Source organism: Gorilla gorilla, chromosome 12, assembly GCF_029281585.2.
Source record: "Gorilla gorilla gorilla isolate KB3781 chromosome 12, NHGRI_mGorGor1-v2.1_pri, whole genome shotgun sequence".
Classification (NCBI taxonomy): domain Eukaryota; kingdom Metazoa; phylum Chordata; class Mammalia; order Primates; family Hominidae; genus Gorilla; species Gorilla gorilla.
Window position 1 is genome coordinate 83758036 of NC_073236.2, and position 25768 is coordinate 83783803.

The window sequence follows — 25768 nt, forward strand, 5'->3', positions numbered from 1 at the left end:
CTCCTAGCACGTTTGTTTTCAAAAAATGTTTTCTATGCAATGCCAGCATTGCTAGATTCCTTCAGCATTTTTCTCTTATTCTTGAATGTCCCAGAGAGTTCACCACAGTGTTCCCAATTCTCAGGCTCATGATCAAGAGCCCCTAACCCAGTCTGTACACACCTCTAAATTTGTGGGTTTTAGCTTTTCCCTCTTTTAACCAGAGGGATGGTAGAAAGTTTTACAGAGAAAATAAAATCCCAAGGTCCATGCCCTAAAGATGAAGGCTAACAATAAAGATACATATGTAAAATTGGTTTTTAAAAGTTCTTTTTAAAATTTTTTGCTATCACACTAACCAACAGCAAAATATTCCCTTCGCCACACAATGTTTGATGTGAGGGAATGAGATTTTCAGAGAAAATCACTCTTAAACCTTCACAACTAGACCTCGGTGGTAACCGAGAATAGTGACAAACCTAAGTAAACCCCAAAATAGGAGAATTCTGATAAATGTATGTTGATGGCAATTAGGATAACTAACTCTATAGTTTAATTAATATTAATATATTGTGTTGTATTTAAGCTTGAGTTGAGTGAAAGGGGTTGAAGGGAATTGCACAAACCACTCTGAGTGCCTCATGCCAGCCCCATACGTGAAATGACTCAGGCTCACCTACCCTGCTTTGCATTTGGGAGACTTCCATCCTGCAGGCACCTTTCTTCTACATATGGTTGTAATATGCAGACGTGCTGCTGAGTTTAGGAATGCATACCCTGATTCCTGCTCTTCAAAATTCTGAGACATCTGGTATATTCAACAACATCAGCAGTTTTGGGGAGCCAGATGTATTCAGCACTGCAATTTTAAAAGTGGCTTTAAGGAGCAGAGCCTCCCTTTGAGCCTCCATTCTCCTATGCCTGACAGATGCTGAGCTGCAGATGCTCATTCACAAAAGCCCACATGTGCATCTCCACCTGAAGGATGCTCTGAAGGCAGAGCCAACTCACCTCCAAAACTGGACTTACCATTTTTCCAACCCAAACTACTTCCCATTCTTTATCTTAGTTATCGCCAGCCCTAGCCACCCCACTGGCCCAATCTATAAACCTGAGAGTCATGTTCAAAGTCCCCCATCTCCCTCAATCCTCACATCCACCTATTTGTCAATTCTAGGCCAGAAAGCCCCCACCTGCCAGCGCATCAACAATGAACTGGCCTAGACTCTGAGCACTTCAGAGGAGAAAGGGAGGCGCAAAGGGCCTGCTCCTCACTCAGCCACATCTAAACAGCCCAATCGAGGGCAGTAAGGTGCAAGGACAAGAAACTACAGGGGAGAGCATATAACGGGAAGTATGCCACTTCAAGTGAAGGTATCTCTAGCCTCTCTGAGGGCCATGGCACTGTAAGACCAGGCTGAGCATAAGCCTAATACCCATCCACCAGGGAGCCCAAGCACATGATGAGAATGTCTGTCAGCCAGAGAGGAAAAAACCTATCCCACAATAGGACCAAACCACAACCTGCAGACTCCCAAAATAGAAGAAAGAGAAATGCTGAGCTGTTCTAATGGCAAAAGCAGACATTGACAAAATGTAAAAATAACAAGGAGAATAATAGTCATAACTTAATTCCTGCCCACAAACAGCATCTGAATCTATGTGACAATGCTACCCATGACTCATCCCTACAAGTCAAAGTTGGAGCCAAATGGGCAAAAGAAAAAAAATGGCATTTGATGGGAAAGATGCTTGCAACACAATTAATTTTGCATAAAGAATGTATAATTTTCCAAGGATTTGACTTAAAGCATTAAGCCAGACCGTATATTGTTCCAATCAATTAGGCCTTCCTGCATCAGCACTTTTGCCTTGCAAGCAACTGAGGACATCATGCTCTCTAATCGGGAGGAAAAAAATCATACTGATTCATTTATAACCATTTGTGTTTATTATTTTTCTAGGGAAAAAACAGAATAACTCTAAAACAGATTTGAAAGTCTCTGCAGCTGAAAAAGATGTTGTCATAAAATTATACCCATTTGAAAGGAGAAATAGCTGGATGCTACTTAGTGTTTGTCTTGGGGCTTTTTACCATTTTGAGATTTTAAAATGTGAATTTTCTTCTATGAGAAATGCCATTCAGAATTATCCAAGTCAAAAATGGAGTCTTCAATACTGTTCTACTATCTTAGATTTATCAAAATTACAGAAGTGTATATAGTATAGCTAGAACGAGCTTGGATATAATATGTTCCATCCTTTTCAATCTCCCTATGGAAATGTAGCAACTTCTGTGATAAGATCTTTATAAATAATGATAATACTATTAATTGACTATTTATTGAATACTTAGTTTGTGGCAGGCACCATGCAAAGCTCCTTATATATTTTATCTCATCCAGTCATCACCAAATCCTATGATATCGTCACAATTACTAACCCAGTTTCACGGATGATAAGACTAAGGCTACCAATTAATGCATTTTCTATTGACTGCCTCAGTGGATGTAAAAGTATAAGGGCACTGAAATAAAGACCCCAGTACAAAATCTTTAGAGAATTGCCTTAGTCCTATACCCAAAAGGAATAACAACTTACAAGTTTCCATCTCTTAATCCTGCAGAAAATATCTCTATTTTTAAAAAAGCTGGCCGGGCACGGTGGCTCACACCTGTAATCCCATCACTTTGGGAGGCCGAGGCGGGCGGATCACGAGGTCAGGAGATCGAGACCATTCTGGCTAACACAGTGAAACCCCATCTCTACTAAAAAATACAAAAAAAAATTAGCTGGGCATGGCGGCGGGCGTCTGTGGTCCCAGCTACTCGGGAGGCTGAGGCAGGAGAATGGCGTGAACATGGGAGGCTGAGCTTGCAGTGAGCCAAGATCGTGCCACTGCACTCCAGCCTGGGCGACAGAGTGAAACTCCGTCTCAAAAAAAAAAAAAAAAACAAAAACTTGCATCCAAATACTTTCCTAAGAAAATTATAATTCAGCATCTTATTCAGCGTTTAGGTTACTTCATTACTTATTAGACTCTCCAGAATGTAAAGATACAAATTTTGACTGTTTGTTTAATGTGGAGTGTCAATTATACTAGATATTTTGTGAGTTTAATTTATTTTTCACAAGATGATCATGAGATGCTTAGTATCTTTCATATTCCATGGGTATAAACCCAGAACAAAGAGATAGACAGCTGATAAGGGTTGAGACTGGGATTTAGACGCAGGTTGTCTAATTCCTAAAGGAGGGTAAGGGACTAGGAGTCCGGTTAATTGGCTTGCAACTGTGGAAAAAATATTCTGTGACAAAAATACATTGAAACAAAGAGCCAAACGGTAGATAGTTTATTGAAGGCTTTTAACTATTTGTTTGATTCCTGGATCCAGATGACAACACATAGTATATTGTCATGGTCCCACATTTCTTTTGAAAATTTCAACATGGACCACATGAGAAGTAAATCCCTATAACTGGAAACCCAGTGCTCTTGCCTTCTGCAACATGGAGTCATCTGCTCCTTGTTTCCATCCAAATCAGCATCAGGAGCCATAGAAAATGGGCCTCACATTTAAAGCAAAGAAAAAGAGAAGTGGGAAATCACACAAATGGGAACACTCACAATTCCGTTCACCGTTTTTTAATCTGTGATTGTGCCCAACACTATTACCGTGGATTTATAATTCAACCAATGAAGTCAGTAATGCTGGATGACTTACATTCTTGACAACTTGTGGCAATTGAATTCAGCATTCTGCACTTCTTTTTTTTTTTTTTTTTTTTTTTTTTTTGAGACGGAGTCTCGCTCTGTCGCCCAGGCTGGAGTGCAGTGGCGCGATCTCGGCTCAGTGCAAGCTCCGCCTCCCGGGTTCACGCCATTCTGCACTTCTAATAGCAGTAGCAGCAAATACTCAGAAATGTATGGCATGAATGTATTCACTAGTATCTTCTTATTCTGAATCCCCTGAATTGCTCTCCCAGTTTCAAAAAGTGTCCCTGAACCCTAAATAACAGGTGAACCATGCAATGTAAATCAATAGATTTTTCACGTTCAATAATTGTTTCTCTCTGGGAGATTCCCATTAGTCCCAGAAGGAAAAATATTTTGATTGACCTCAAGGAACACAGCAGATGTGGACAAGCTGTGTGTGCTTCTGACCTTATCAGAAGAAAAGCAGGCCTTGAAAATCACAGGGGAACACCCTGGACATGTGCATATTGGCTGTGGGAAACCAAATGGCTGGTCAAGTGTGTGTTCTCCTTCAAAACCAACCAAACCAATACATGCAGACTGTGCAAGGGAAAGGAGAAAAAATGATGTGTGAATTAACAACATTTCTTTATGTTTAAAACAGTCTCATGAAATAATAATATCAAGGGAAAAAATGGTATGTTGTGAGCATCTGGGAATCTTTGACCCATTAGTAAAAAGATTTTCTACATAAACTTCTGGAAACCGAGTTGCTTAAGCCGCTGAGTACAGAGGAGAAGTTTACTCTGTTACCTTTGAATGCCACGTTTCCTGCTCTGCTTGGGGGTTATATGGCCAAATAAGATCACAAGAAGAGGGTGAAAAATCAGCAAAATGTATTTTTCATGGAGAGTTCCAACCCAGGGGAATAGGTTAAAATACTTGAGAGAGAGAAGGAAGAAAGGGAGGAAGAATTTAGGGGATATTCGGAGAAGTCTTTACTTTGAAATGGGAGGAGTTCTTAGTTCCACTAAAATCACTTTCTAGTACCAATAAGGCCAGATCAGCCTGGGGTGAGAGCAATTCCTTGTCCCCTGCCAAGAACTAGAAGAAGTAGAGCACATTGCTAGTATAAAGGAATCTCAGGCCGCAGCTCCCTGACATTTCTGAGAAAGCAGCGCACTACTGGGCAAAGCACAGTGAGGAGAGTTTGTGAGGTAAGTTTTTACAATCTGAGGTTTAAATTACACCTATTATGCATCAAAACCAGTGCACTATTGGACAAATGGAACAGATGCAGGAAACAAAAGATAAGCCTCGATTCATATGCCAGGAGAGGACTTAGAAGAAATCCAGGATGCCACCTAAAAACCCACAGCAGGTGTGGCCTAGGGGGAAATTTTAATCATCAATCCTCCTCTTATAAACTTCTCATAAGTTGGTTAAAGGCCTAGAATAATTTTCATTTATTCATTTATTCAACTAGTATTTAAGTCAAGCCTCCTATGTGCTGAGTCAGTATAGCTAAATCGTTGTGTACAAAGTGGAGAGTGGATAGATGGGCTGGACTGATAGACAGGAGCTAGACTGGGGTGGAAGCCTGATGGCTGGGGAGCCAAATTTGGCAGAAAGGAGAATTTTGCTGACCAGCATAGTGTTTATTACAACTTTAATCTTCAATGCCTCCAAACAAGTCATGCACATTTTTCCAGCAAGCACAGGGCATACTATTCTGAATTCCCTTACACTGAGGCAGGTTAACAAATTTATGTTATCTGGCTGGCCTCTGGCATCATAAGCATTTGTGTTTATGATCCCTGAGCCAGGTCATGGCCAAGGGAAATACTACCTTCCCTTACAGGTCTATTGCAAACACATGAGGATGTTTTGAGTCATTCAATAACTGGCAGGTACTACTGGAAGTTGTGACCCAGAACCAAGGAAGCTCAACATCCTGCAATGTCTGGGAAAGCTCCTCACAGGGAAGATTTGCCTGTCCCCCAAATACTTAAAGCACCTCCTTTGAGAAACACTGGGCCAAGTAATGTCATGGTACAAAACGTGCACTTTAAATCTTAATATTTATTGTCTGGTTGATAATACTAGTCAGTATTATCAATTCAAGTAGAGTCCTACTTGAATTATTAACATTTCTAAATTATGAACAAGAGAACACAGATTACAAAAAGAATTCAGAAGAGAATCTTGATTTGTAATTGATGCTGAGAAAGAGACAACATGTTTTGCTATATTTTAAAAGAGGGCGATATTTTCTTCCTTGAAATAGTAGCAGTATCTGGCTTCAAAATAGAGAGTCTCTGTAAAAACAAGATGTTCCTTCCACTGCGATTTCATACAAGCACCTAATTAGAGAAACCGTAGGGAGAGCTAACCAAAACCACCTTAAAGGAGTTTAACTTTTAAATGTGAAATTTCTGTATTATCTTCCTTTGGATGGTAGGAAATGCTATTGGGATGTGAGGGGCTGCTTACTGCACACATCAAGAACCAGAACTATGTCATGGAAATGTTTCTGGTTGGCCTCGCAGGACACAGACCACAATGGGGTGGTTCAGCGCCACCCATGTCGACACACTCACTCTTTCTTTCTATGTTCTCTATCCTGGTGTAATGTCCAGGAAAAGAAATTATAATGCTATAGGCAACTTCAAAGACTGTGTACAAAAGGACAGAGGACGTGTTTCCTGGGATCCAAAGCCAATTTGCTGGTACTTTATAGGCTTTCTGACTCCACAGATATTGACAAGGGAAGGCCTGCTCCCCCAAGGATGATCCTGGGAAATTACTACCCAGGAGTGCACCCCGGGTGAAATGCATAACGGCGGATGATAATTCTGTGGTCATACCATTACTTCGGTGTTTAAGCAGATCAAATCGATGAGAAAATGAGCCAGAGATGGGTCTTCACATAATAATAATCGTTAAAGAGGAGCAAGGGGGCATTCTTCCATTGCAAAAGAGGAAGGTTCCTGTTAGGTTTTCTGACGAAAGCATAAAACCTTAATTGCTATTTCTCCTGCCCCTGCTTTCCTTACTGTCAACCTTCTTGAAAACTGAGCCCACTCTTGATGCCCCCATTCCCTTATTCCCACTCTTATCAGTCAGGCTGGTAAGAAGATTCTCCCACCACATCCACTAGGGAGCCATCCTCAAACCCAACAGCCTCTTCCATTGTCACTGTCCCTACTGCGTTTTCTCAAATTCATTCATTCATTCACTGAATTTTTATTAAGAAACCACTGCATGCACCATTACTCCAGACCTGAGTGGAAATGGCAGTGAGCAAAAGTCCCTGCTCTCCTGGACCTTAGAGTCTAATGTGGCAGAGGGGAGATAGGCAGATAATAAGTGAGGGGAAGAAAATGAGTTGGATCATTTCAACTAGCAAAAAAATGCTACAAAGAAAATCAAATAGGCACAGTAACCAGGAAGCAGACTATGAAGGAAAAAGGAGACTGTCTACTGGGGACAGACCATCTGGGTTCATTTCCTTACTCTGACACTAATTAGCTGTAGGAGATTGCATCACCTCCTTGTGCCTCAATTCCCTTGTCTGTGAAAGAAAGGGAAATTGAAATAATAATAAAACGTACATGCTTCATAAGGTTGCTCTAAGGGTTAAATGAATTAATAAATGCTTTCTATATGTGTATAGAACAGAGTCTGGCATTAATTAAGAGCTTCTTCTGCATCTGTTGATATGATTATATGATCTTTAAGGCCCTTTCCAGTCCTGCAATTTTGTATCTCTATTGAACTGAATTTCCACTAGAGGTGAAAAATGGATCTAGGCCAGTGGAGCTACAATATACTTTATATAAAGCCATATCCTTTCTTTCTTTATCCTGTTAATGGGTCTGCTAATTAGAAAATAGTAACCTTCTCAAGCTACATTGCTATGTTAAAGTACAAACAACAACCAAAACCTGTCTCCTCTTAAGACTCAGATTTTACCAAAAAAGAAATCTCCTCTTCTGGTAAATATGAGATTCCACTGGGAGGCTTTTCACTCCTTCCTGTGTGCAATTAACAGCAAACACCTTGTCACAAACATTTTTGAAAGGTCAAAGATGGCAACAATTTTGCTAAAGAGACAAATAATCAAATAAAACCCTATCCTGGTAATTCCCAGGGTTCAAAGAACAGCATAACTCTCATCAATAATGAGACACACAAAAGGGATTGTGGGATAAAGGGCGGGTCTAATTTGAAGTATTAAAAACTTGTGTAAGTCCTTTTTACCCCCAGTATACCATGTGTTACACAGCAGATACTGAAGCTGTAAACAGTAAATTCATACTTAACGATGTTAGAAAAATAAGATTCTGATTATGAAACAAAAGGTTGTTTTCACTTGAAGAAGTAAATAATAGTAAGAATAAGGAATTTTGCAAAAGCCAAGGTAAGAATGTTTTGCCTCTGTAATAAGTCAATTATTGAGTTCAAATTTTGAATGTATTTTAATAATATTTTTATTATTGCCTTTTACCCTTATTGTAATGCAAACCATAAGTGTTTAAAGAACACTTATTTCTAAATATATATGTTTATATCTTTAATGTGCCTTGGAAATAGCATTTTTTATATATTTGCTATCTATTGTCATTGTCTTGAGAGTAAATTTAACTTTTCATACATTGAAGAGACAGGTTTCCTTTCTAAAATTTTCATTGTATGTTTTAATTTTTTTTAAGGCAGGCATTTCCAGCCCTTATGGCAGATTGTATATTCCTGGCAAAAGTATTTTATCACTTAAGTTGCATTACACATTGATTATCTATTATCTGCTCATATTAAGAAGCTTCTATCATCAGTTAATGTTTACTAAACAATCAATACAATCTAAGTGAAACAAGAATAGACTCAAATAAGTGGGCTGAAATTCAGAGAAAATTGAGACCGTGTGCACTTTGGAAGAGCACTCTTTGTGAGAACTCATTTCTGCTTAAAAGATTTAATTTATCTGTTTTAATGCCATCAAAGTTAATAATGGATGACATGTCTTATAGCTTCAACGATGCAGCAATTTGTCAATAAAACAGAGAATTTAGAAAGCAATTCATCAATTCATGATTTTTAATTGGACCGTGGATGGTTAATTTTAAGTCATTAGACTCTCCAATAATAAAACCCTAGAAAGGGAGAGTTAATTAATACAGAAGGGAGTAACTGTTTCCTGTCTCTTCAGTGAAGAACTGAGTTCCTGTTCCACCCCTATAACAAGTGGCACTTTTTAATTTAAGCACCTTTGCGTGGGATGAGGATTAGGTGTGTGGAATGGGAAGGAGTAAAGTAGAGAAAGAGAGTGGCCTATGTGTAGTGTGTGTGTGTGTGTGTGTGTGTGTGTGTGTGTGTGTGCGCGCGCGCGCGCGCGCGTGCGCATACCTACTTCCCAAATATCTTTCTCCCAGAGACCCAGAATAAGTCCAATATACTCTAGGCAAATAGGAAAGAATACAAATTTCCCTTAAATCTTTCTCTGAAGATTTCTCAGTCTTGCACTTATTGGTAGGGCTGCATGTTGCTCGTGTGTCTGTCTATTGATATTCCATTATCCATTGACTGTCCAAGCTGAAAGGGATCTTGGTGATTATCTGGTCCACCTGACCCCCTTTTACAGCTGGGGAACCAGGAACCAGAGGTTCAGGAATACTTAGAGACCTGTCTGTAGTTACACAGTTACAGACAGCGCCAGTCATTCTTACAATTTACACACCCAGCAATTATTCCACTCCACCGCACTTCTCTGATCTCTCCTGCCTAAGAACACAACTTCTCATGCTCACAATGGAGAAATTAATCAGTCTGCAAGTTAAAGATTCATTTTAAACAAATTGGTTCATTATTATTTAATTGAGGCGGCTTTGGAGCAATAAAAGCCTTGCTCACCAAAACTGAATAAGCAGCTCATGAAACATTGAGCTCAAGAAATGCAAAAACTGTCACGAGTCAATATGTGCTGCCTTTCTGTTTGATAAATGCCACCCAATACTTCAGAAGTATCAGAAACTAATGGTGTCCCAGCATTCCATAGGCATACATTAATGGGATCAGGAGCATAAAATATAAACAATAATGTACATATCGATTGCTCTGGACACTTGAAGCCCAACAAACATTTGAAAGGTCAGTCATTTTACTTGCATCAAATTACAGATAAGTCATTTGCTTGAAGCTGGAAACTTGCCTCTCCGTGTAAATTTATCTCATGACCTATAAACTTAATCGTGCCATACTTCTACTAGCTTCCGTAGGTTGTCTGACGTGAAAAATGTACCAGAAGTGCTTAACCCCATAAAGCATATACAAATAAACAATATGCAGAAAGGATATAGTGTAAGAGAAGTCCACTCTATAAACTAAATAAATACAATGAAACAGCATTTTACTCTGACAGAACATGTTTCAAGATTTCTGTAAAGTCAATTACTACATGAGCTTACAAATGAATATGTATGCTTTCAGAATGTTAAAAACTACAAGTTTATGAAATGCAATGTTACAGTTATTTTTACTTTTTTTTTGTTCTTTGTTTTTTGTTTTTTGTTTTTTGTTTTTTTTTTGAGACAGAGTCTCGCTCTGCCGCCCAGGCTGGAGTGCAGTGGCACGATCTCGGCTCACTGCAAGCTCCGCCTCCTGGGTTCACGCCATTCTCCTGCCTCAGCCTCCCGAGTAGCTGGGACTACAGACGCCTGCCACCACGCCCGGCTCATTTTTTGTATTTTTAGTAGACACGGGGTTTCACCGTGTTAGCCAGGATGGTTTCCATCTCCTGACCTCGTGATCCGCCCTCCTTGGCCTCCCAAAGTGCTGGGATTACAGGTGTGAGCCACCATGCCCGGTCAGTTATTTTTACTTTTACCTAAAAAAACTAAATTTGGTTTGTCCAGTTTGCACTGGAGTTTATCTTTGGGCAATTTTTTTCTCCAGAGAAAGATTTCTTTCTTTTCAGAGCCCCTCCAAAATAGAATTTAAAAGCTCATTTGAAAGTTGTCTAGATATCCATGTAGAGATGTTTCTTTACTAACATTCAGCACCAAAGGCACCTCTCCCCTAGAGTTGGGCTTCTATCTAGCAGTCTCTCTGATGCTCCTACATAGGGACAAACTGGATATCAGGGGATAGTTCACAATCCCACAGCCCCAGTTCCTTCCCTGAAGTGATAGTGTTCCTCTTTGGAGTCAGTATCCCACTACTGAGTTTGAAAAGGGTGAGTAGGACACTGAAGGGTTGAAAGAAAAGCTTGCAGTTTGTGTCCCCTTTATGAGAACAGCAATTTTACCTTTCCTCTGACAATGCCTCTAACCATCCTAAGCTTGGAGAGTTCCCCCATTCACTACTAAGTAAGAATATCAGAGTAAGAACCAAGCTTGCAAAGATGTCACCCACTAAATAGCCAAAGCAGGCAATGTCCTTCATTAAGAGGGCTTACAAAACGCTTAGTAGAATTTCCTCTGGCAGAAGGCATTCCTCTATGTGTAAGTGAATGAAAATACATCTGCCCTTAGGTTGACAGCTTTAATCCTAAGCATTTTCAGCTGTCTTGGTTGAGAGACGGTGACCAGATATCCTTTTTCTGAATTTTGCATTACAGATCTTTTCCAACATTCTACAACAGCTAAAACTAGCCATTTTGAAAATCAGATTTCTTTACTTGTGAATCACAATGTTTTGAAAAACACTTTTTAAACTCTTGTTCCTTTAGTTTAACAATTAGTAGCCATCGTAAAATCATATACTTGCAATTTACATTAAAAGACCATAATTGTAATAAGGAATCCAACAGAATTAAAAACCACAAAGGAAAATAATGATTTATCTGGTAGCCAAATGACCTGAAGTTAATGTTAAAAACATCATTTTATCATTTTATAAAAAAAAAAAAAATCTATGGAAGAGATTATTCTACGTTATACTATACATAGAACCTTAAATGGACTAAAATAATAAATATCATTTTAGACAAAACCTAATTATTATACTTGGTCAAAAGAGGAAGACCATTTCAAAGACAGACAGCTTGGATTATTGTTTTTCTGCAATTTAAATTTTTAAGAGCTTCAAAAAGTGGCTCAGACATTTTTTATCACAATCAAAACTCAATTTGGTCAATAATATTAATATTTTTTGAGTGAAGAAAACTCAGGACCAGAATAGTGATTATATCTTTGATAAATAAGTTTATTCCGAAACCCAGACTGTAATTTCATTTTGTGCTAAAGCTGTTAGGAAGAAGGAGTGTTCATGCTAAAGAAAGACAGAGATTTTTAATTGCAAACGCTATCTTTTTGGCATATTAAAAATGCACCTTTTATTGTATTAAGTTTTAGTCACATAAGATCTGCAGGCTAAACATTCCCTGAAAAGTAGTTCTCTGTATTTCAGAAGCTATTTTCTGACTTTTAAATTTTAAGCTGAGGCTTTGATGACCAATAAACAAGAGACAAAAGAATCCTACTTCTCTTCTGCTTATAATAAGACAATACAAAAAAATGTTAAAAGCCATGTCTTTGTTATATTAAAAACTGTTGAAGCATCCTAAAATCCAAGCTTATGGTGACAATTAAGGGCAGAACCACTTGTCCTATCAAGCTGAAGTAACTATATGCAGCAGCTCTATCAAGGATATCTTCAGAGCAAAAATTAAAGGACATTTATCACATTCTCTCTTTGACTATTTCCTTGAAAGCTAGGCTTTCAAAGCTAAGGCCTAACACATAAACTATTTTTCTTCTACTACTAACCTAGGATTCTTTCTTTCTTAAAACGTACCATCCACCTCTCTAGACAATAACTCCAGAGGACCTAATGATTGTGCTCCAAATCCCACTCGTGGCATTTCAGTTTTAGAATAATGAAACTAGGCTATTGATGTCACCTGAGTTTCAAAAGACTGTTCTCTGCCACAGTTCCTAAACTCAAAAGATTTCCTTTTGCCATCAGGTGTGTGGTGATGTGAAAGGGGAAATGAGAGTCCCTACTGGGATGGTGTACATCCTCACATTTGTGAGACCAACCGCCACACTCCCAGCTTTTCTTGTTCCCTGACAAGGCTTGTCCCGACCCTCTCCTGGGACGCTTTTGACGGCAATTGCAAACAACAGAAGCCAGCAGGAATATGTAAGAACAGGTGCTGGGGCCTCCTGGGTACGCCTGTGCTCAGAGAAAGGGCCTCCACAGAGCTGTGCCAAGATAGCCCACTTCCAAGTTGCCCTCTTGCCCTTTGCCATTGCAGGATTTTTGCTCCTTTTCATGCAGCAGATGTTTGGAAAGATTTGCCACAAAGCATTATGGCTTCTAAGGTGCTTCTGCCAAATTTTCTTGGTCAGCTTTTAAGGGACCTTGGTTGGAATCTCTGATAATATAAAATAAGAATGGAAAAGGTCACTCTTGGGTTTGTGTTCAGATAAGGGAAATGATAATAAAAGGCCAGTACTTTTCCATATTACTCTATTATTCCAGGTGGCTGCTTTCCACTTCCTCCCACATCTCAGGAAAAGGGACATTCCTAGGTCCAGAGGATCTCTAGCATCAAAGAGGAAACAGATCACATAATACTTCCTCCACAAACAGGTCACAATATTCGTATACTCCTACATAATAGACACCACTTTGGGAGCATCTGGCTGACTACTATTAATCCCCATCCTTTATCCACTGATTAAAATTGCTCTGTGATTAAGAGTGCTCTGTACCATGGGGACAGTCATCCATGCAACTCAACAACCACTGATACTCAGGGTGGCTGCTTCTAAAAGCATGGTCCCTGGACCAGCATCATCATCAGGATTACTTGGGAGCTTTTTAAAAATGCAACATCTCAGGCCCACCCCAAACCTATTGAAACAGAATTTAAAGAGATCCAGAATGTAACAAGATCATGTCTAAGAAGCTCTATGCTACAGCTTCTTAGAGCAACTCAGTGCTCAGGATTCAGAGAGTGAGACAATGCCCTTCTCCAGTGCAGATTTACACTGTTTCAAGAGCACTTTGGTGCATTCTCTAAACCTCAGACTCTCCAGGAAATACGGGCAAGAATCAATGAATCTATGTTATAGTTCATTATTAGTGGTAGCAGAACTCAAACTCAGAACTCCCAACTCCTAGACTTCTGCAGTTTCTGCTACCTCAGCAGAGGAATACAGAGGAATGGATGATTCCTCCACATCTTAACGGTGGGAAGTTTTTCCCGTTCGCATTATTATTATGGTGTAGTAAAAAGAGGGCTTCAAGTCTTGGGTCTGCCATTACTCATCCCTATGACTTTGAAAACAATCGCATCTTTAAAAAAACAGATTAGAAGCCCAAAGACATTAGGCCAGACACTGTAACTCATGCCTATAATCCCAACACTTTGGGAGGCTGAGGCGGGAGAATTGCCTGAGGCCAAGAGTTTGAGACCACCCTGGTCTATATAGCCAGATCCTGTAGCTACAAAATAATAATAATTTTTTAAAGGACATTTATAAAATAAGGTTAATTAAATAAAAATAGAAAAGTTGGGCCATGATTTAGCAGTAAGTAGCAAATACTACAAAAATATACAAGTTCTAATCTAATTTGTAATCTAATTTCTGAAAATGTAACCTAAAAAAACACACCCAAAGAAGAAAATGTTATATGTACTAAAATGGCCACCAGAATATTATTTATAACGGAAAAACTGAAAGCAACCAACAAACTCTGTCATCAGGATATGGCTAATTAAATTATGGAACATTTAATCATTTAAAATGATATTTACCAAGAATTGGTAGCCACATGAAAAATTCTGGTACGACGTCAAAAGGAAAAGCAGGGTATAAAATTGTAGTACATTATGATTCCAACTATGTAAACAAAGGTACATATCTAGAAAAAAAGAAAAATATTTGCAAAATGCATCATATTTTATCAAGATAAGTAGAATATAGGTAATTGTTTTATAAATTTTCAGTACTTGTTAATTGTTTCTATTAGCTCCTTACAAGAAAAAATTTATGAACAGGAAATGAAAACAAATTAGTAACCATGAGACCTAATACAGTTACTATAAATTGTCACTAAATCTGGTTCTGAACTCCATGGATGATGATAACAAAAATGAACAATTATTGACCACTTGCTCTATGCTCAGGACTTGTACTAAAGGCTTCAACATTGCTCATTAAATCCTCTGCTGTCTGTAATATTATTACCTGTATTTTACAGACAAAAAGACGGGGCTTAAAAAAAAATCAGGATTTAGATAAACCACGGAGTAGGCTAATCTGGGTCTGTTTCTTCATCTCTGTAAGGAAGGGTTGGACTAACTGACCCTTAACATTACCCCAACTCTGAGATTCTGGCATTCTGAAAATCAAAAGCATAACAATGACAATCAAGAAAGTCTACACAGGCATTATGCAAAGCAAGGCTATGCATGGACACTTCAAGCAGCCCTCCTTAGGTAAAACCTTAAGGAAGACCAACTTTGCCTCCCTGTCTTCGCCCCTTCTCCATCTGGAGGTGCCTCCCCTCCTGCTCTCCTTTGCTTCTCTTTGCTTTCAGAATAACTATCAGCAAGATTAATTTAGATCCACGTGTTCCCTCTACCTGGGGCATTTGCCTTTCTTCGAATCTTCTCTCAATGCAGTGAAAGTTGTGTCCTGCCCCCTTAAGAAAGGATTTCAGGCATAAGCACACTGGTGGAAGAAGTGTTTACCAATCAGGGACCCTGTCTGCCAGCAAAGGCAGCTTCCTTCCTCAGCCGCTCCTGGGCTGAAGGGCAGATGAGGAAAACTAGGAGAAGGAGCAAAGCCCCAACTCAAATAGTACCTATTGAGACCTCTTTCAGATGCATTCATGCATATATACAGCTGAAGTTGTCTTGCAAAACTGATGGACAAAATTCAACCTTGTGATATTAGACACTGTTACTTACGAGTTAGCTAGTTTTCACATTGCAAATAAATCACCACCTGGTCACTTTAAATAGCAAAATCACCTTCTGGACGTGCAATTTATAAAAACTATTTCACATAAAGCATTTCAGGTGTTTATACACAAGGTCTCTCAAATCCCTGCAAAATCTGCACACGTGGAACATTCAGCAAAATGTAAAAAAAAGTACACACTCGTATGAATACAGTAATTAATTTAATAATACTTCTTCACAGTGTCTTCTTGACAATGTAATTAACTACTAAACGATAAACAATTACTTGCTATAATATAGTATATCTAGTACATACATATAGTATTATTCTCATGAAGCAATATTTTATAACTATTTTCAGCATTTGGGAGAATTGGGAAAAAGAAACTACTATTTCAAGTAGAATAACTAAACATTAAAATTAGGAATAATTCTGCTAAAAAGATCTCAGCTTTTTTCAGCATTTTAATTCTAAGCTACTTTTTTAAATTTGTGTTTATGGAAATGTTCTCTACATTTTTTAAGGAACTGTATGCTAAAAATGGTATTCCAAATTAATGATTTTTAAATTGTATCTAAATTTTTTCATTAAATATATATAACTTTTAAATGCAAGCAAAATAAATTTGTACTTTAAAAAATATGAAGCGTTTTGGTAGCGGAAAGGAATGCCTTTGTGAGCTCCTTTATGTTTCAATTGATACACTGTCTTCTACACAAGTGCCGCATGAGCTATACCACACTTGATTTAATTGATTTTATTATTATCAGGCCTGTTAATGTTTTAGAATTGCTTATGCCAGGGAGAAAGGGAAAGAGTGTTTGTTCTGAATGAGATTTATTTTATAAAGCACAAGCTCAACTCATCAAAATCTCTATTTTTTAGCAAGAAATTAATTTGTTGTTCTCGCACATGTTTAATTAAACTACATTAAGAAAAAAAAAGGCCTTAGAGTTGAGAACTTTCCAAACCATTTATTTTAGCTACAGAATTGGCAAAAACATACAAGATGATGTGCAATTTCCTTATTTTGGAGGATTAGTTGTTTGGAGTGTGGTTACGGAGTTTCTCAACCCACGCTTTTTCAACGTTGATAACCACTAAGAAAAGACATAGAATACTCAATTCTGTTCACTCAAATTTGGTAGATTCTGGGAGTGAGTTTCTTACCCCAACATTAGTGTTACAATGCACACGAGTTTAACTGTAGTTAGCTACTTTCATTCAGGGCTCTTGTTAGCATCTTATAGTAAAGGCGTGGATGAGGAGGGGGGCAAATAAAGCTTTGACAGATGGTACTCAGCGTTTGACTCCTGCTGAGCTCAGCAGGACCTGTGGTTTCCAAGGTTAGGGCTGTCAAAATGGCTCTGTCTATCAAGTGAATAACAAAGTGTAGACTGCCTGTCTGTTTCCTATACAAAACTTAGATTTCATTTGCCATTATTGTCGGCCTTTCTGCTGATTTAATAACTTCTAAGGAGAAGAACTAGGGGTTCTGATGCAGCCTCACTATTTAAGAAACTACTTGGAAAGGGAATTCTCAAGGGCTGAAAGAGGTAGGCCGCGATCTGATCTCTTTCTCTTTGGTTTCTCTCTAAGGCTTCAAGACTTAAAAAGGATTCAAAAGACACCAAAGGTTCACTTTTGGCTAAAAGCTAAATGTGAACCTTTCAAAATGAACTCATTGCTGTCTTCCTCTCAAAAGGGTAAAATTTTTTTTTATTAAGAATCCTTGGGATAGTGGATAATTATTCAACTAGAAATATTGAGAATGAAAATGGAACTGCTTCTATTATGAAATACATGGATCTGTTTAGATGTGTTTGTCAGGGCCTGTTTTTCACCTTTCATAGCTCTTAATATTAAAAACTCTCCCATTTTTTTTACCTATTTCTAAAGCCTTCAGATGGTCAGATAAAGTACCTGATGCTGAAAAACAGGAAATTGAATCATGTCTCCAAAATGTGCCTTTTGTCATGCACTGTTACAGCTATATTTCTTGGTAAGTCTGATGTTCTCCTTTATGCATATTTTGTGATTACAAGATTGTTATTGACCTCTTGGGATTTTAATAAAAAGCTTGTGGATTCATAAACCCAGGCTTTCTATTAAGATATGCTGAAAGTAGGATTGGGGTTTTGCTTCTGAATAAACTAATTATATTTCAATATTTATATTAAATATTAATACACTTAAATTTAATACACTTAAAGTGAAACACCTGATTGTTATTTCAGAAATGTGGCATTTAAAAAATGACAGACTTAGACTTTTGTCCTGTCCCAAAACTAAGAATTTTAGTTGTCATTTTTGAGAAGCTGATAAAGGGAAATCTCGTCTCTTTTCAATGCTGGCTTGAGCAAATGTTTCCACTAGTGTAGTGATTACTCCCAACCAGCATATCTGAAAAGGTGACATTCTCCCTACGATATAGTTGAAGAAATTTCTTCTGCAAATATTTAGTTTATATAAATCCCATATTCATAAAGGGAATGTTATTTGGAAGAATGGCGATTTATTGTGATTTTTAGTACAGTTCAGTATTTTGAACATTAAACTTAAAAAAAATTTAGGCTTTAAAATATTTACCTTCTTTTAAAACTTATTTTAAAAACCCTAACCCAGTGTTTTTTCTGAGACACAGGGCCTATATTACATATTAGATATTCAGTAAATGTTATTGAATTGAAATAAAAAGGATAATGACTATTGAGTAAAAGATGAAAGGAATTCCTGAATTGAAATAAAAGGGAGACAACTTTTACGTCAGATTATTGTAAGAAATTATCAAATGCCAATTTAGCATAAATCCTTTTCCATTTGTGCTTTGGTTTTATCCTGGAAATGTTTGATGCTTTTAATCATCTCTGTAGATAATAATGATAATTAAACAGAAATTTCAAAAAAAATTCTAAACTAAAAAGCAGTTTTCTTCTCCCATTTTCTCTCTCTGCCTTTAGCTTGCTTTGTTCAATAGGGCAGTTTCTAAGCTTCTTTCTAACAGCCTGTACTATCACTACACCATCCCTGCCCCCAAAGGAGGTTTTGTTAATGGTAAACTTGCTGAATCAAATTTGCTTTTTATGTGTTTGCATTTTTTGAAGAGTCTCTGAGGGGTTTCTTCATGTGTCTATGGGGAAAATGTGCTTCTGTATTTTCATCCAAGTTCATAAACTATAAGGCTCTGGAAATTAAGTCCATCTCTGGCAGGAAATCAGCAATCCTGGAGGAAGGAAACAGAACTAAAACAGATACAATGTTTGAGCACTATGATCACATACCATACTTAGTCTCCAACCAAATCCTTTCTGGTTCTAACCCACAGCACTGGCCCAGAGCTCTGGGACCAAGAAGTCAAAATATCCACGACTAACTAATATAACTAATATGTTCTAAGTGCACTAAGCCCTTCAATCATTTTGTCGTTGTTTTTAACTGTAGTAAAATACACATAACATAAAATTTATCATCTTAATCATTTTTAAATGTACAGTTCAGTAGTGTTAAGTACATTCACATTATTGTGCAGCTAATCTCCAGAACTGTTTTGATCTTACAAAACGAAAACTCTGTACTCATAAACAACACTCCCCCATTCCCGTCTCTTCCAGGCCCTTGGGAAACACCATTCTACTTTCTGTCTTTATGAATTTGAGTAGTCTAGGTACCTTACATAAAACTGGAATCATTACAGTATCTGTCTTTTTGTGCTGGCTTATTTCACTTAGCATAATGTTTTCAAAGTTGATTAATGTAGCATGTGTCAGAATTTCCTTCCTTTTTAAGGCTGAGTAATATTCCATTGTAAGTATATGCACCACATTCTGCTTATCCATTCATCTGTCATTTGACACTTGGATTGCATCTACCTTTTGGCTGCTGTCAATAAGGCTGCTATGCACATGGGTGTACAACCTTCAGTCGTTTCAGAATGTGATTACTACATGCTGCAGAGTAAATTAAGACATACCGGAGAAAATACTTGAGAAAAGTAGGCAGAAAATTACAATAATAAAAATAATAGATAACACTTATTGAGAGCTTTCTGTGTACCGGGCACTGTGCCACACACAGCACTGATCTTAACTTTCTGAGATATGCACTATTATTACCCTCATTTTGTAGAAGTGAAAACAAGCACAGAGAGGTTGGTTAACTAGTCCAAAGTCACTCACCAAGTAAGTCACTGGAATGCAAATCCGGGAAATGGGGCCAGAGTTGATTCATTTGGAGGAGGAAAGAAGTTACAGAATCCGTATTCATGGAGCCACAGCCAAGTACCCTTAGGGAAGATCTCCTTGACCACTGCACAGAGCATGACCTGAGCAAAAGGGCACTTTTTAATAAGAGCCAGAGAAAACAGCTCTGTCACCTGCTAGCTGCAGGACCCTGAACAAGACAACTGCCCTTCTGGGCTTAATGTTTCGTCTGTGAAAGGAGAGACTGAATTGAGTGTTCTATGGCCTGTGATGTTCAGCATCCCTCATTCCACGTGAATTGTTATCTAATACTTTATGACTTGGTTATTTTACCTACTTGAAGATAAGAAAATAATTTAACATTTTCAAATATATGCTTAAGTCTACAAATTTTGATAATGACTAATTTTCTGATTTTCATTTCATTGTATTCAAATTATTCCTTGATATAAAAAATATCGTTTTTACTCCTCTAATGAATCTAAAAAGAAAGAATACAATGACATGGTACCAACAGGAGTGTGTGAGGTAAAATGTTTCTCCTTCAGAGGGCCCTGAGCTATGCCTACCTCAACAAAAGCGAAGTAGAGAGTTGCAAACAGTGCTCTTTAATATATATTCAAATAATTAGGGTTATGTGACCCCCTCCCCTTCACCCTGCCACTGAGAGAAACAAGAAGGGTGAGCCTGAATTAATGTTTTCCTCTTCACAGTAAAAATGCATCACTTCATTGTATCTCTAGAAACATGGACTGTACATAAGTATCCTTATTATAAATAATTTTACTAGCTCTTTTGGTTCTATGGTTATGAGTTTAGGTTATGATTTTTTTGTGTTCGCTTTCAGAGCATAACCCTAATTCTGTGTGTAGTGATTGAATTGGATCCAAGGAAACAAAGGAAAAATATTTTTTAAATAAACGTTTTAAATTTTTTTTTAAATTCTGAGTTCCTGGAGAAGAGTATTTGAATGCCACTGATCTAATTTACAAGTAGGTGCATGTTTGCAAACCCATGAAGAACACTTACCAGAAAGAACCTTGCAAATCAGGCTCAAGAGAAGACTTGAGTTGCACTTTTGTTGTAATGCTGTACAAATCAAGTGGCAAATGCTTATCTGACCAAAGTCCAAGTGTTTCAAGTAGAGTGCAGTCAAGTGATTGATCAGGTCTGCATTTTTTCAGGGATGTCTGCAGATAAAGTTCAATATTAACTTAAGGGAATGTTTTCATTTTCTTTTAGCCAGCATTTATGGCAAGATAGACAATTTTACTTTAAACCAAATTATTACAATGGAAGCACTTTCCATATTCCAATACATGAATTTGTTATTCTTCGTATAGTAACTACATTCAGCCTCCAGCCAAGATAAAGAATTATGTGATACATACTTCATCTTCCATCACTGCTTTCAAAAGATGTGAATTCTGCAAACCAGACAGAAGAGGGAGCTATCCATCTGGAAATTAACCAATCCTTTCAAAAACATGTCAAATAAATACAGAAGAAAATTCTAATATAATCAAGTCTTATTTAGTCTTGTATTTTATAAAAATACTATAATTTTTCTGGTGCATTAAAAATGACAAAGAAAACGACCAGTAAAGGCAAAAACATTGAGTTAATTAATGAAAAGGCAAAATATACAAACGATTAAAAGGCCAATTAAAAATACACTCACATTTTACGGTTTGATCTCACATTTTATAGCAAAATGTAAAACCAGAACACACCTCCAAAAAGGGCAAAATAATACTCTGCTGCTATACATATTACTAATATCACCTTCCTATAGATCCTGTTCTTAAAATGGAATGCTGACTTTAAAATTGATAACATCTGGAAATAATGGCAAAAAGGAAAAACTGTTGGGCTGCATCTGTCTTGAAAATGCTATGTAATAAGATTTACTTAATATATTTGAAAAAGGAAAAATGTTTTGTTCCCCAATTTGTTGCAACATCTGAAAGTTCACAAGGTTATGACCCCTCTTTAAGAAAGCATCTCCCACCACCTGCAAATACCCCAGGAAAAGCAGTTGGAAACAATAAAACACGTGCTAGTTAACTGTTACCAGGGAAACGGTTCTGGTTCACCAATCAGAGCGCCTGTGCTTCCCAGTGGCTTTGTCCGGGGGAGACATGCGCCAGCTGTTAGTGAATAACCATTGTTATAGATCATCAGGAAATCACAGTCAGCAGGCAACCCAGCCCCACTGGAAGTTTATTTCTCATATTTGTTCATCACCAGGGCAATTCTCCACCTTTAAAATATCCTCTTAGGCTGGGTTAACTAAATAACACCATACACGGGTAAGGTCATTTAAAAAAGGCAAGTTGCAAAATGGTCTTTTTGCCAGCAAACAGATTTCTAACTTTGATTCCAAATGCATCATCCTCCTGTCCCCTTCACTTTCCAGTGGCAATTTTAAGACTGATATCTAAAGTCTGTGCTCCTTTGAGTGCTGTTCCTCCTTCACCTAATTGGCACTCCAGGCACCAAGAGCTTTCACACCATACCCTCCAAGACCTGTCAGAGATCATTTGGCAGTTCCCATGCTGGAAAGACCAGTGTGATTTGCAAACGGGGAGTTCTGAAGAGGCTGTTTGGGCTGTCATGAGGAAAGGGGCTGAAAGGACAAAACCCTGGTTCCCTCCCTCGCTAACACACACAATTCAACCAGAATAGCCCCACTTTATCAATTTTATTATTTTTATAAATTTATAAATTCATATATTTTTTGAAATAAGATGGCATTACTTTTTAAAGTTTAAAAACCAGCTCTCAACCTATCCAATCATCAGACTCATCTTAAAAAGTAAAGTCATCAAGAGTTTTAGTTTCAGGTCCAGCATGTTAGGCTTTTAAGAAGTCACCACTCTAACAACAAGTAAAAAAGCCAAACAAACTGAAAAATCAACAACTCTTCTTAGATCTGTCAGAGAAGTGAGGTCACAGGACAAATCACTGTCCCCCAAATTGGAGAGACAGACAGACAAATAGAATCACAACTTACTACAGCAGAAGTCTATGAGCAGTCTCTTTCTCAGGAGTCAGTGCCAGGGTTAGAAAACCAGAACTGCAATTGCTAGAAGATCAGTGTGGACGAGTTTAAGAATTAAAACTCAGGAGGACCCAGACATAGTGGGTCCAACACACGTTACCAATAGAGAAGCAAAAATAATAATTACACCTGACTGGTCCTCAGAACATGCAAGCAAGAAGAGAGTGGTGTAAAATATTTAAACTATTGAGATAGAAACTACCAGCCTAGAACTCTATACGCTGTGAAATTATCCTTCAAAAGTAAAGAAGAAATAAAGACTTTCTCAGGCAAAAATTGAAAGTATTTGTTGGCCAGTAGTCCTGCCTTGCAAGAAATTCTTCAAAGAAGTTCTTCAGAGCAAAAGAAAATTATATAGGTTAGAAACTCAGATCTACATAACGAAAGGAGCAATGGAGAATCAATCAGTGAAAGTGAAATAAAACTTTTATTTTTGTCATTCTTAAATGATTTAACACAAAACTGTTCAAAATAACAGCAATGATATATTCAATTATGTATACTTATATGTTTTATATATATGTGCACACACATAAACATACATATGTATGCTAATGTACGCTTATATGTAAGTGAATGAATAATGGCAATCATACAAAAGAGAGAACAGAAGAGTTAGGAATATTTTGTTATTATAATGTACTTGCACTGCTCATAAAGCAGTATATTGTTAATTGGACTTGAATTCATTATAAATGTCTATTGCAAACTTTGGGGAAAAACTACTAAATTTTTTTTAATGTGACTTATGTCCTAAGAAAGAAGAGAAAATGAAATCATATAAAATGCTCAATTAAAACTACAAAAGCAGAACAAATGTAGAAGACAAAATAGGAATGAAGAGCAAGAAGAACAAATAGAAAACAATAACAAATATGTTACATATTAATCCAGCTATAATAATAATCACTTTAACCTTCAATGGTCTATATATGCCTATTAACTGACAGAGATTGTCAGACTGGATTAAAAAACAAGACCCAACTACGTGTTGTACACAAGAAGCCCACTTTAAATATAAAGACAATAAAGATTAAAAGTAAGCCAGGCGCGGTGGCTCACACCTATAATCCCAGCACTTTGGGAGGCTGAGGTGGGTGGATCGCCTGAGATCAGGAGTTTGAGACCAGCCTGGCCAACGTGGTGAAACCCCATCTCTACTAAAAATACAAAAAATTAGCTGGGCATGGTGGTGGGCACCTGTAATCCCAGCTACTCGGGAGGCTAAGGCAGGAGAATTGCTTGAACGAGGGAGGTGGAGGTTGCAGTGAGCCGAGATCACGCCATTGCACTCCAGCCTGGGCAACAAGAGCAAAACTCCATCTCAAAAAAAAAAAAAAAGTTTAAAAGTAAGGGTATGAAGAAAAAAATACCATGTAATATTAATCGAAAGAAAGCAGAAAATCTGTTTTTAAAAAAGCAGGAGTAGCTATATTAATTTCAGAGAGAGCCAACTTCAGAACAAGGAAAGTTAGGAGGGATAAAGAGAGCTATTCCATAGTGATGGAGGGGTCAATCCTCTAAAACAACATAACAATTTTTAACGTGTATGCACCCAACAGAGCACCAAACTATGCGAAGCAAAAACTGATAGAAAGGCAAGGAGGAACAGATAAATCCACTATTATAATTGGAGACTTTACCACTATCAGAAATGGACAGATCCACTAGGCAGAAAATCAGTAAAGACACAGTTGAACTCAACAACACCATCAATCATTGGGATATAATTGACATCCGTAGATTATTTCATCCAACAATATATTACACATCCATCTCAACCTCACATGGAGCATTTGCCAGGATAGAATACTTTCTGGGCCATAAAATACATCTTAACATATTTAAAAGGATAGAAATCATACAATGTATGCTGTTAGAACGTAATGGAATTAAAGTAAATATCTATAACAGAATGACAACCGGAAAAGCTCAAAAAACTTAGAGACTAACAAACTTTTAAATAACATATGGGTCAAAGAATAAATCTCAAGAGAAATTAAAAATATACAGTTTATCAAAATTTGTGGAATGCAATGAAAGCAACATTTAGAGGGAAGCTTATAGCATTGAATGCACATATTATGAAAGGAGAAAGATCTGAAATAAATAACCTAAGCTTCCACTTTAGGGAACTAGAAAAAAAATTAAATCCAAGGAAAGCAGAAAAAAATAAAAATTAAAGCAGAAATCAATGAAATTGAAAACAGGAAATCAATAGAAACATGCAACAAAACCAAATGCTGGTTCTCTGAAAAGATAATAAAAGTGATAAATCTCTAGCCAGGTTAAATAAGAAAAAAACATAAGACTAATATCTCAATGATAAGCACTAATATCAGAAATGAAGTAGAGGACATCATACATATACCACGGGCATTAAAAGGATAATAAAGGAATATTACGGACAACTCTATGCCCACAGATTTGATAATCTGGATGAAATGGACCAATTCCTAGACACAACTTGCCAAAAGTCACACAAACAGAAATGGACAATGTGAATGGCCTATATCTATTAGTTAAATTAGATCAATAATTAATAACCTTCCAACACAGAAAGCACAAGCCCCAGATAAACTTGCCCATGAATTCTACCAAACATTTAAAGAACAAATTATATTAGTTTTCTACAATCTCTTTTAGAAAATAAAAACAGAGGGAATACTTCCTCACTCATTCCATGAGGCCAGCATTACCCTAATACCAAAGCCAGACAAAGGCTTTACAAAAAAAGACTTCAGACCAATGCTTCTCATGAACAGAGATGCAGAAATCCTCTACAAAATATTAGCAAGTCAAATTCAACAATGTATAAAAAGAATTATACACCATGACTAAATGTGATTTATCCCAGGTATGCGAGGATGGTTCAACATTTGAAAATTAATTAATGTAATCTAGCGTATCA

The 25768-nt window shown here is 37.3% G+C and overlaps 1 long non-coding RNA gene across 1 annotated transcript in view; it reads left to right on the top strand.

Moving 5' to 3' along the window:
- The window catches only part of LOC134756712 (uncharacterized), a 90270-nt gene that overhangs the window by 22387 nt on the left and 42115 nt on the right, over window positions 1-25768 (top strand). The window contains exon 5 of the long non-coding RNA XR_010129804.1: window positions 17494-17596. This is a non-coding gene — a long non-coding RNA (uncharacterized lncRNA). The remainder of the gene's footprint in view (window positions 1-17493; window positions 17597-25768) is intronic.